General features: G+C 42.5%; 1 protein-coding gene across 1 annotated transcript in view; it reads left to right on the plus strand.

Annotated features, from left to right (window-relative positions):
• nt5dc1 (5'-nucleotidase domain containing 1) overlaps window positions 1-12,278 on the plus strand; it is a 575,653-nt gene that overhangs the window by 150,153 nt on the left and 413,222 nt on the right. The window lies entirely within an intron of this gene.

Raw genomic sequence — 12,278 nt, forward strand, 5'->3', positions numbered from 1 at the left:
GAATCAGCCTTTGTAAGGAGATCAGAGTGAGAACATTAACTGTTTGACTGAATTGTGTCCAGGGTCAGGTGGGAAAGAAGGAAGGCAGGACTGTGCAGGAGAAGCAGACAAATGGTGGGCATAATTTCTTGGTAAAAGTGAGGGCTGCAGATGCCGGAGATCAGAATCTAGATTAGAGTGGCGCTGGAAAAGCACAGCAGGTCAGGCAGCATCTGAGGAGCAGGAAAATCGACATTTCGGGCAAAAGGCCCTTATCAAGGTGGAAGGCGGGGAGCCTCCAGGGTCCCACCCTCTCTCATTTATCCCTCCACCCCTGAGGTTCCTAGCCTTACTCCTGATGAAGGACTTTTGCCTAAAACGTCAATTTTCCTGTTCCTCGGATGCTGCCTGATCTGCTGTTCTTTTCTAGCACCACAGTCTTGACTAGGACTCTATTTGCTGTAGTTCAGAAGAATGGGAGAGGAATCTCATAGAAACCTGTAAGGTTTTAACAGGATTAGACAGGGTATATGCTGAAAGGATATTCCTGACAGTGGGGGAGTCCAGAACCAGGGTCACAGTCTAAGGATGCAGGGTAAACATTTAGGAGTGAGATGAGGAGAAATTTTTTCACCCAAGGAATGATGAGCCTGGAATTATCTACCTAAGAAAGCAGCTGAGGCCAAAACATTATTTGATTCAAGAAGAGATTGGAGATAACATTTGGGTCTAAAACAATCAAAGACTATTGGAAAAAGCGGGAACAGGCAGTTGAATTGGAAAGTCAGCCATGATCATAATGAATAAATTGTCTTCTTCAGACCTTTGGATTTTCTTCATAAGGTAAAGCCATCATTGACTAGGTTATGATACATGAAACTAAAGTAAAAATATTTTCCCCTATGCTGTAACTGTTTATCACAACTGAAGGTGCCATATTACTTAATAGTTTGTAGTACAGACTCAGCATATGTTACCTTCATGTAAATCTGCCAGTTTTTCAACGGCCTCTCCCTGCCCCACTCGGAAGTGTCTTCCATTGTGCTTTTAAAATTCACTTCATTCAATCCTGAGTATTTGAGTGACTTCCAGCAGATGGACATCCTCTGATGACTCAATCATTAAACAGAGAAGTGATGCTCACAAGCATTGTGCTTGTTGAAGTACATACAGGAGCACTCCCTTTCCCATCTTGGCACAACTGTGCCCACTCTGTGTCATCGCCCAGTATCCCCTCACGGCTCTCCCCTCCCCAATCTGTCAAATAAACTGAGCCCAAAAAAGACCATTTGTATTTACTTTGTGTAAGAATTTGAAGGCTGACCATTTGTATTTACCATCCCCTATTCCAGGACATTTTGCCTCACTTTTAATTAAGAGATAATTTAAAATATAGCCATTTTGTAAACACCATGATTTTCTAAATTTGCAAGAATTTGCTCCTCATTAGGGATTTTCCAATTTGTTTATGTTCATTTAAGTGTTGATGTAATTCTGTGGCAGTTATTTAGACATGTAAGTTTTGTTTAGATTTCATGAATAATAACACAGTGGATTATCCTCAGAAATCCTACTGCATTTGTGCTTATTCTGACCATCATTCAGTCACAGAACTCTTGCCTCTTGAAAACCTTATTGTCCCAATCTCACCTCCCACAAATGTTCTATCTAAACTAGTTGGTTGCATTGCATTATCCTTTCAGATTGCTGTTTGGACTTGCTTTTTTCCCCATTTATGGCCAGTATTTATTGCCCTGCCCAAATTGCCCTTCTGAAGGTAGTATTGAGCTGCCTTTCTGAACTATTAAGCCCATGTGCTGTTTTTAGATCCACAATGCTGTTAGGGTGGGAGTTCCAGAATACCCAGTAAGGCTGAATAAAGTCAATATATTTTCAACCCTTGTGAATAGCTTGGAGTGGAACTTAGGGGTGGTGGTGGTGTATTTGTCTCTGCTGCTATTGTCCTTGTGGAACGAAATGGTTTTGGGTTTGGAATGTGCAGCAAAAGGAATATCGATGACTTTCTGCAGTGCACCTTGTTGATGTTACGCTGTGTTGCTACTGAGTGTCACTGGTGGTGGAAATGAATTTTTTTCAGATGTGCCAATCAAGCTTCATCTTGGATGGCATCAAGCTTCCAGAGTGTTGATGAAGATGCACATATCCAGGCAAGAGGAGTGTATTCCATCACACTCCTGGCTTGTGTGTTATAGTTGGTGGACAGGCTTTAGGGAGTCAGGAGGTGAGTTACTCACTAACAGGACTCATAGACTCTGACCCTATCTTGTAGCCACTGTATTTATATAGTTTGTCCAATTCAGTTTCTGGTAAAAGGCAACCACAAGAATGTTGCTAGTAGGGGAATTCAGTCATGATAATCCTGGTGAATCTCTAGAGATGACGATTAGGTTCTCTCTTGTCAGTGATGGTCATTGCCTGGCATTTGTGTGGCGCAAATGATGCTTGTCACTTGTCAGCCTAAACCTGGATGCTTTTCAGGTCCTCCTGTATTTGGACGTGGACTGTTTTTATATCAAGAAACATGAGTGGTGCTGAATATTGTGCGATCATCAGCAAACATGCCCATTCCTGACCTTATGAATGGGGGGGAAGGTCACAATCATACTGTCATAGTCAAAAAGCACAGAAATGGACTCTTCGGTCCAGCCAGACCATGTCAACCAGCCCAGACTAAACTAGTCCCATCTTTCTGCTCCTGGCCCATATCCCTGCAAACCTTTCTTATTCATGTACTAATCCAAATGTCTTTTAAATGTTGTAATTGTACACGCATCCACCACTTCCTCAGGAAGTTCATTCCACATATGACTGACGCTCTGTGTAAAACATTTGCCCCTCATGTCTTTTATAAATCTCTCTCTTCTCACCTGAAAAATGTGTCCCCTCGTCTTGAAATTCGCCATCCTAGGGAAAAGACAACAATCATCTATGAACCAGCTGAAGATAGTTCAGCCGAGGATATTATGCTGATGAACCCCTGCAGAGGTCATCTGGAATTGAGATGGCTTACCTTCAACAAACTATGTGCTGGGTATGACTCCCACCTGCATGGTGTTTTCCCTCCCGATTCTCATTGCCTCAAGTTTGGCTAGGTCTCCTTGATGCCACACTTGGTCAAATGCAACTTTGATATAAAGTTCATTCACAGTGCAGTCCTGAACATGGTCAGAAACCCAAAATAGATGCTCGATGCTTGGACGTTTTTAACAAGTGATTCCAAAATGTGTTTTTACAAGAGCTGATGCAGCCATAGATGCCTATGGATTAAGTGACTGGTTTGAGAAGTACCTACACCTATCAATGTGAAGGAAACTTCAAACAAGAGCCCTTTAAAAGGGTGTGTGAGGCAAGTCAAAACAGCCTAAACTGATCTTGAGACTACAAAGATAATGATGCCCTCTTCTTGATTGCATGTCGCTTCCTTCGAATGACATCTCAAGCTGCAGACACCTTTTATGTTTGCCCTTCAAAAAATGCAGAATGTTGAGTTAAAAGCCAGTTTCAGATTGACTGACGTGACGAGTGCAACTGAATACACCTGTACATAGCAGCCTGGGCATGAGCGATAGTGTGTTATGGTAGTCATGGTCAAAGAACTATTCCCTAGTTATCCCTGTGTTGAAGGGAAATATCTTTCCTAACTCCTATTGCTGAAAATGTGTTACAAAGAAATAACATGGCAGTAAAGGACTCTCTCTTTCTCCCTGAATTCTAGAATTTGGGCTTCATTAAAAGGCATCAAAGTGATAGAATCTCAACCAATCTGCAAAGCTAAGGATGGTGAAGTCAGCTGTTTTTACCAAGTCATGCCAATGTTACCGGTAACCTTCAGTGCAGTGGCCACAGCATTTAATTATTTGTTTCTCATGAACAATTCAGAGACTTATCCCAATATCTATCTTGTTAAACATTTTGTCTTTGTGACTTGTCACTTATTTCTAACCTATGTGTCTTTGAATTGCATAAGTTTATTTTTTCTCTCGTGCAGTAATTAATGAATTATTGAAACTTGAAGGAAACCTGGATAAATTGACTCAGTTAAATCATAAGTTCAGTTGGATCTAGGAGAAAGATATCCATAATAGAAGTGATCCTTTTTATTGAGTATAGGAGTTGGGAGGTCAAGTTGCGGTTGTATAGACATTGGTTTGGCCACTTTTGGAATACTGCATGCAATTCTAGTCTCCCTGCTATAGGAAGGATGTTATGAAACTTGAAAGGGTTCAGAAAATATTTACAAGGAAGTTGCCAGTGTTGGAGGGTTTGATCAATAGGGAGAGGCTGAAAAGGCTGGGGCTGTTTTCTCTGGAGCGTCAGAGGCTGAGGGGTGACCTTATAGAGGTTTATAAAATCATGAGGGGCATGGATAGGATGAATAGGCAAGGTATTTTCCCCATGATGTGAAGTCCAAGATTAGAGGTTTAAGGTACGAGGGGAAAGATTTTAAAGGGACCTAAGGGGCAACCTTTTCGCACACAGGATTGTGTATGGAATGAACTGCCAGAGGAAGTAATAGAGGCTGGTATAATTCAATATTTCAAAAGGCATCTGGATGGGTATATGAGTAGGAATCGTTGAGAGGGATATGGGCCAAATGCTGGCAAATGTGACAAGATTAATTTAGGATATCTGGTATTATGGATGCAGAAAAGATGTTTGAGGACTCATCTATTGAGGTAGTATGGGCTGAGATTAGATACAGGAAAGGAGAGGTCACCCCTTTGCGGGTTTTCTATAGACCTCCGAATAGTTTGAGGTGTAGAGGATTGGGTAGCAAAGAAGATCCTCGATAGGAGCAAGAGTGACAGAGTGGTTGTTATGGGGCCTTTAACTTTCCAAGTATTGACTGAGAATACTATACTTTAAGTACTTTAGGTCAGTTTTTTTGTCCAGTGTGGGCAGGAGGGCTTCCAGACACGGTTTGTAGACAGAGCAAAAAGGGGCGAGGCCATATTAGATTTGATACTGGCTAATAAACCCAGCCAGGTGTTAGATTTGGAGGTAGGTGAGAACTTTGGTGACAGTGATCACAATTTGTTTATGTTGACTTTAACAATGGAAAGGTGTAAGTATGTGCCACAGGGCAAGAGTTATAGCTCGGGGAAAGGCAGTTGTGATGCAATTAGGCAAGATTAGGATGCATAGGATGTGAAAGGAAACTGCAGGGAATGGGCACAATAGAAGTGTGGAGGTTATTCAAAGACCAGCTACTGCAGATTCTTGATAAGTGTGCACCGGTCAGGCAGGGAGGAATTTGTTGAGTGCAGGAGCCGTGGTTTACTAAGGAAGTTGAATCTCTGGTCAAGAGGAAGAAGAAGGCTTATGTTGGGATGAGAAATGATGGCTCAATTAGGGCACTTGAGAGGTACAAGTTAGCCAGAAAGATCGAAAGAGCTAAGAAGAGCCAGGAGGGGACATGAGAAGTCGTTGGTGGATAGGATCAAAGAAAACCGGAGACTTTCTACATGCATATCAGGAATAAAAGAATGACAAGAGTAAGATTAGCGCCAATCAAGCATAGTGGTGGGAAGTAGTGCGTGGAGTCAGAGGAAATAGAGGAAGAGCTAAATGAAAACTTTGCGTCAGTATTCACAGTAGCAAAAGACAATGTGGTTGGGGAGAAACTGAGATCGAGGCTACTAGACTAGATGGGATTGAGAGTCAAGATTAGAGTGGTGCTGGAAAAGCACAGCAGGTCAGGCAGCATCCGACCTGATGAAGGGCTCCTGCCTGAAACGTCAATTTTCCTGCTCCTTGGATGCTGCCTGACCTGCTGTGCTTTTCCAGCACCACTCTATTCTTAACTCTGATCTCTAGCATCTGCAGTCCTCACTCTTGCCCAGATGGGACTGAGGTTCACAAGGAGGAGGTGTTAGCAATTCTGGAAAGTGTAAAAATAGCTAAGTTCTCCTGGGCTGGATGGGATTTATCCTAGGATTCTCTGGGAAGCCACAGAGTAGATTGCCAAGCCTTTGACTTTGATCTTTATGTCGTCATTTTCTACAGGAATAGTGCCAGAAGACTGGAGGATAATAAATGTTGTTCCCTTGTTCAAGAAGGAGAGTAGAGACAACCCTGGAAATTATAGACCTGTGAGCCTTACTTCGGTTGTGGGTACAGTGTTAGAAAGGGTTAGAAGAGATAAGATTTATAATCATCGAGGGAGAAATAAGTTGATTAGGGATGGTCAATACGGTTTTGTGAAGGGTAGGGCATGCCTCCCAAACCTTAGAGTTCTTTGAGAAGGTGACCAAATAGAAGGTGGATGGGGGTAAAACGGTTGATGTGTATATGGATTTCACTAAGGCGTTTGATAAGGTTCCCCATAATAGACTACTACACAAAGAATGGAGGCATGGGATCGAAGGTGATTTAGTGATTTGGATCAGCAATTTGCTAGCTGAAAGAAGACAAAGGGTGGTGTTTGATGGAAAATATACATCCTGGAGTTCAGTTATTTTTGGGCTACCACAAGGATTTATTTACTTATGCTTGGTGCTTTGCAAGCAGGGTTCTCCCTCTGAGGGGTTCAAGGGTCTCTGAAAGTGGATATGGCTAAGTATCTTATTAAATGGTGCACCTGGAACATTAAGGGAAGTCATTCGCCTGTTAAAAGGAAAAAAGTGCTTTCTAGCCTTAAGAGGAAAAGGGTTGATATCACTTTGTTGTAGGAAACCCATCTTGATGATGAGGAACACCTAAAATTACAACAGGGGGGTTATGACCGGTATTCTTTCCATCATTTACTACTAAAAGTAGGGGAGTGGTGGTACTTATCCAGAAAAATCTTCCATTCACATTATTAGAGCAGGTGAAAGATGAGAAGGGACGGTTTGTGATACTTAAAGCCCTGATACATGGGGAGGAATATGGCATTTTAAATGTCTACTGTCCTTCGGCACATCCCCTCAAATCTTTGATTAGTGCTTTCTCTAAGTTGAGTGCTTTTGGAACACGGCACATTATTATAGGGGGGGGGGGGGGGGATTTTAATTGTCTTTTGGATCCGACAGTGGACAGGATGCCTTGTGGGTCCCCAACTATTTTTTCACAGGCCAAGCAGGGAGCTGACTTCACCTTTTTTTCAAACCCACATAAATGTCACATGAGGATTGACCTCTTTCTGGCTCCGTCGGCTCTTCTGGATTCGATTATGGGTTGGAAAATTGGGAATATAGCTATCTCTGATCACGCGGCAGTATATTTGGAGGTTAAGGCCAAGAGTGAAGGGCTAAGTTTGCGGCACTGGCATTTGGACCCTTTTCTCCATAAGGATTCCAAATTTGTGGAACACTTTTTGAAGGAGTTTCAGGAATTCTTGACTATCAACTCAGGCACGGCTAATAGTCCGTCTCTGCTATGGGAGACTGCTAAAGCCTTTGCTAGGGGATTAGCTATTTCGTATTTGGCTAGCTGGTAACGACAGAAGGAGGATCAACAGCATCTGCTTGAGATGCGGTTGAAAGCCACGGAGGCAGCACATTTTGCGTGGCCTTCGGTGACTAAGCTGTAGTGGATCACGCCCCTCCGGGCTGCCTTGAGTTCAATACTGAAACAAAATGCAAAGAAAGAACTTGCTTTTGCTAGACAAAGGCTGTTCGAATATGGGGATAGGCCAGGGAAGTATTTAGCGTAGCTGACTAGGAAAAAGCGTGCTCCCCAATCCATTACTGCAATCAGAGACAGTGTTGGGTCCTTACATACGATGCTAAAAAGTTTAGTGAGGCTTTTTGGAGCTTTTACTCTGAATTGTATCGGTCTGAAGGTTGCGAGTACAGGAGGGCTAAAATGGAGACCTTTTTTAAGAACTTGGACCCCCCCCCAGGGGTAACCTTGGAACAGGCCTCTCTCCTTAATGACCCTTTGTCAGTTCAGGAAATACCGGGAAGCAGCTAGACAACTTCAGAGTGGGAAAGTGCCTGGCCCTGATTGTCTCCCGGGTGAGTTTTATAAGGAGTTTATAGGGATTCTGTCAGGGCCGATGTTGGAGATGTACAATCACTCTTATATGCGTGAATGCCTACCACCATCTTTGAGAGAAGCTAATATTTCCTTAATTCTTAAGAAAGGGAAGGTTCCTGAGGATTGTGCCTCATACAGGCCCATCTCTCTATTAAATTCAGATTTCAAGATTCTGTCTAAGATCCTGGCGCTGAGATTGGAAAGGGTGTTGCCCCGTTTTATTAAAGAGGACCAGACAGACTTTATAAGGGGTCGTAGGTCCTCTAATATTAGAAGGTTGCTGAATGTGGTCCAAGTCTGTCAGCAACGATCAATTCAGGGGTTGGTGATTTCCTTAGATGCAGAGAAAACATTTGACCGGGTGGAATGGCCTTATCCTTTGTATGTCTTAGAACAGTTAGGGTTGGGTGGAGTCTTTGCTAGGTGGGTGAAGGTTTTATATCGCCACCCTCTGGCTGCGGTCATCATCAACAGGGTGAAGTCTGGGAATTTTAGGATTGGTAGGAGTAGCTGGCAAGGCTGCCCCCTCTCACCGTTGTTGTTTACGTTGGTGATAGAGCCGCTGGCAGAGGCCATTCGTCAGAACGTCCACATAACCGCTCCGGAAGTGGGATCGAGAGAGCACAAGATTACATTGTATGCGGATGATGTCCTTCTGTTTTTATCGAACCTGATGACCTCCGTACCCCATTTGATACAATGTATCAATTCATTTGGGGCTATTTCAGGATATAAGATTAACTTTGCAAAATTGGAGGCTATGCCTTTGGGGAACCTTAAGGGTGTGCCAGAAGTTGAAGGTGGCTCTAAGTTCCCTTTTAAGTGGTCACGGTCAGGATTCCGATACCTAGGCATTTTTATTACCCCCAAGTTTGATCTGTTATTTCGGGCTAATTTTGCTCACTTGCTCAACAATATTAGGCAAGATCTCCATAGATGGGAGGCTCTTCCAATTTCATGGCTGGGCCGAATATATCTCATTAAGATGAATGTTCTTCCTCGTTTGCTTTATCCCATGCGTATGCTCCCTATAATGTTTCCCAGGTCAACACTGAGGAAGCTTTGGGGTGGTTTGGTTCCTTTGTCTGGCATCATGGGGGGCCCCTCATCAACCTTACTAAATTGCAGTTGCCTCAAGGAGAGGGAGGAATTGATTTCCCAGACATCAGGAAGTATCAATTGAGTTCCCTGCTGTCCTTTGTCTGCAATTGGGCAGGTAACGATCCAAACTCAATATGGCTGGATATCGAGGTTTCCCAAGCAAAGTGCCCTCTTATTAACCTGTTGTTCATGGATAAGATGAGGACAGTTATGGACCACTGCCGGAACTCCATTGTCATTAGTACAGTCAAGGCATGGAGGGCGATGCATCAGAATGAGGGTTGTTTATCCAAGACCTCACCACTTACACCTATAGTTGGCATGCCAGGGTTCCGACCAGGGATGATGGACTCAGGGTTCAAACTATAGGCAGCGAGAGGAATTTCTAGTTTGGGAGACTTGTTTGAGGGGGAGGTTATGATGTCTTTTGAGCAACTGAGCTGCAAATACAGATTACCCAGCAGAGATCCTTTCCGTTTTTCTCAGGTTAGGGATTTCATCCAGAAGAAGACTACGCTTCTCACTAAGCCCTATAAGCCTGATACAGGGAGGTTGTTGCTACGTTCCACAAGCACCCTTTCAGTTAGTGCCCTCTATCACCTGCTGGATGGCAGAGCCTGGCAGGATATTAACTGGTTAAGTGAGGCCTGGGAGCAAGAGCTAGGAGTGGAAATCTCTTCTGAAACATGAGAGAACATATCGGCGAATACTGGAAAGATCTCAGTCTGTAACAGGACATGCGCTACGCAGTTAAAAGTCCTGCTCAGGGCTCATCTAGCACCAGACCGTCTGGCGAAGTTTAAAAAAGGGGCATCTTCAGTGTGCCCCAAATGTAAAATAAGTGTAGGTACTCTTACCCGTTGCTTCTGGACATGCCACAGGCCCCGTGTTTATTGGAGCGCTGTGGCGGGAGAGATAGGGAGGGTATTGAGGACTGAAGTCAAAGTAGACCCAATTTCTCTTCTCTTAGGTCTACCGAATTTACTATCTTTAGACAGACATGGGAAGAAACTATTTAATATTCTTGCATACTGTGCACAGAAGAATATTCTGATGAACTGTGTGTCTGAGAGCCCACCGGGCTTGCTGGGATGGCAGAAATTAATTATGGAGCACATTCCCTTGGACTTTTTTACAAACATGGTGCACCACACAACAGACCATTTTTATAAGACATGGTAGCCCTACTTGAGTAATATGGATATAGATTTGTCAGTTATCTTAACTAGAGTGTTTGTTTAACTAGGATGGTTAGATTTGCCAAGCCCTGGGCTCTGGAGAGAGTCTCCTGAGTTAATATGGGTATATACACAATGCTCCCGTTCCTTTGTTTGGGAGCTTTGCGCCGAGCATAGCTGTTCTGTATTTTGTGGGGTTTTTTTTTGCTTTTCTTTTTTTTTGGTGTTGCTTTGCACAGTGTTAGGGTTTGTTTTGTATTATAGGGTAGGTTAGTAGTTAGTAGACAGTGGTTGTATTCTAACTTGTGTTTTTTTTCTTTTTGTTATACTGATATATGTTATTGATTCTGTTTTTCAATAATTTTATACGTTTGTAAAGTTAAAAAAATTTGCAAATAAATATATTTACAAAAAAAAACTTCAGTTCTTTGTTGAGAAATGGATGCACTTGCAGACATATCATCTTTGGAATTGATTGCAAAACTGAAACCTTGCCTGCTCCCATTGTTTCTGAGGTGTAACTTGAACGCATATCCTCTGATTTAGAATAACACGTTTGAGAGATTTGTTATTACCTTTCGTTCCCGCCAGAAATCCTGTGCCCAGCCATTGACTCAATCTGGCTGTCTCTTGCGACAGTCTGTAGTTAAACTGGACTTTGATCTTCTGATCACATACCTTCTCTCACACCATTATTACATAAACGTGTTCAGTATCTATCTCAGCTCAGATTCCAGAAAGCCTGATCTATGAGTTATTTAGGTTTAGATTTGACAATGTCAGCTGTGTCCTGTTCAACCTTGCACCTTTCACGTGCCTGAAACTTGAGATCATCCAATACGCTGCTACCCTCATTTGACCCCTTGCAAATTTTGTTTCCTGTGGTTCATAATCTATGTTGGCTTCCAAACATAAACTTTAAAATTTCTATCCTCTTTTTAAATTTTCAGTCTTCACCTTTCCCTATCTGTGTAGCCTCCAGTCCAACAAGCCCTTGGTGAGATCTTTACTCTCCAGTTTCAGATGTTTCTGGATCACTGCATTGCTGCATCGTTGGCAGCTAAATTTTTGTTGGTCCAGGCTTTAAACTCTGGAGTTCCCTTCCATACCTCTCTACCTCACTGCTTGGAACTCCTCTGTGAAGTTCCTCCAACGATCCACTTTTTTTTGGTCAGGATTTGCAGACCCACACTAATACCCCACTTATGCAAACTGGTGTCAACTGTGCCTAATAATTTTTCTGTAAGGCATCTTCCAAAATGTGTTCTTTGTTTTCAGAGTCCTATCTAAATGTAAGCTGTTGCTTTAGTATGAGCACGTTAAGAGGCCCAGCTATATTGACAATGCCAGTTTCATTCGTTCTTGCAACAAAGTTGGAGGCAGAGAGTGTTTGTTAGCTATGGTAGTTTTCACTGAAATCCCATTTATCTGTACACAAAGCTGTAGCCGGGTCACAGATTTACCTTTTGATTTCTGCTTTGGTTAAAAGTATTAGTGAGGTTGGAGCAGAGCAATCACTCTTAATAAATTATAGACAGTCATTTCTGGAATAAAGAAATATGAATTGATGTGGGTCTATTTGAAGGTCAAAAGCCTTGTAATTTTGATGTTATAAATTAAATAGTAAACAATATTTAATGTGAAGCAATATTCTTTTCATGTATTTCGCGTTCAATCAATCAGAACTAGCATTGCGAGGTCCCAGGATCCAGTGCAGATATTAAATAGTGTTATTGATCACCCCCTCACCCCATCCCCAAAAAGGTCATGTCGGCACTGAATTAGATACTTTGCAATAGAGCTATCTTCCTGATCAATGTGAATGTGAGGTCACCTTATGAATTTAACCACGGACACAGGATTTGTAAGAACACTCAGTGTAGACTGAAATTTGTAACACTCACCATTTATTTAACTGCACAGTAACAAAAATGCACTTGTGATACTGCATTATTTGAGAAACCCGCTATGTCACAGATCAATTTCATATAGAAGTATTTTGTGATTTACGATAATATCATTTATGTGACTGTAGAC

This window comes from Chiloscyllium plagiosum, chromosome 3, assembly GCF_004010195.1.
Source record: "Chiloscyllium plagiosum isolate BGI_BamShark_2017 chromosome 3, ASM401019v2, whole genome shotgun sequence".
In the NCBI taxonomy this organism is placed as follows: Eukaryota; Metazoa; Chordata; class Chondrichthyes; order Orectolobiformes; family Hemiscylliidae; genus Chiloscyllium; species Chiloscyllium plagiosum.